The sequence below is a fragment of the Globicephala melas genome, chromosome 4 (genome assembly GCF_963455315.2).
Source record: "Globicephala melas chromosome 4, mGloMel1.2, whole genome shotgun sequence".
Taxonomy (NCBI): domain Eukaryota; kingdom Metazoa; phylum Chordata; class Mammalia; order Artiodactyla; family Delphinidae; genus Globicephala; species Globicephala melas.
This window is the reverse complement of record NC_083317.1, coordinates 108,085,374-108,086,110: the sequence shown is the minus strand read 5'-3', so window position 1 is coordinate 108,086,110 and position 737 is coordinate 108,085,374. Positions and strand designations below refer to the sequence as shown.

Genomic DNA, 737 nt, shown 5'->3' with positions numbered 1-737 from the left:
AACAGCCCTGAGATTCTTATGAGTGCAGGGCCCACCATTTGTCCAAGTGGCCACTATTAGGAATGTATTTGATCCCTCAGTCATCTGGGATGAGCCCTTTTTCTGCCACCATCTCCTCAAATTCTGTTGCATTAAACTTAGTAAATCCCCACTTCTTGGAGATGTGGCTCTTCTGGCAGCCAGGGAATTTGAACTTGGCCCTGAGTAGGGCCTCAATCATATGCTCCTTGTTCTGCAGCTTGGTGTGGATGGACATGATGACTTGGCTGAAGTGGACCCTGGCCACTATGCTCTAGGGCTTTCCAAAGGTACCCCACATACATGTCTGGAGCCTAGTTTGGGGACAGCATGAGGTCAGGCATGAATGTCCACTGGAAAGGCTTGTCTCCAAGGTCCCTTAGGACAACCCACACGAGCGAAAGGCTGCATACACTACCAAGGAGGCTGCTGTTTGTGGCCATTGCCCATGGGGCTCCCATGGGGAAAAGAGCATGGTTGGCTTAACTGGCTGCAGAGTAACATTACTTTTATATTTATGGTTTACTTCCTTTTGTACTTCTGATCACTCCTTGTTTCAGTTTTCAAATGCAAATAATCAGTTCCCATTTTTGAATACCATTTCAAATCTTGTTGAATTGGGGACTTGTTTACTGTGTTCTTACATGCCCTTTCCTCCCCGCTGGATCACAGAGTGATTCCTTGAAGGGTAGTGAGGGATTTCTAGGTTGTGCAAAAGA

At 46.8% G+C, this 737-nt stretch overlaps 1 non-coding gene across 1 annotated transcript; it reads right to left on the bottom strand.

Annotated features, from left to right (window-relative positions):
- Window positions 1-379: 379 nt before the first annotated feature.
- LOC115844922 (small nucleolar RNA SNORA70) lies at window positions 380-514 on the bottom strand. Its single transcript, XR_004036262.1, has one exon. It is a non-coding gene; the product is annotated as a small nucleolar RNA SNORA70 (small nucleolar RNA).
- Window positions 515-737: the final 223 nt, after the last annotated feature.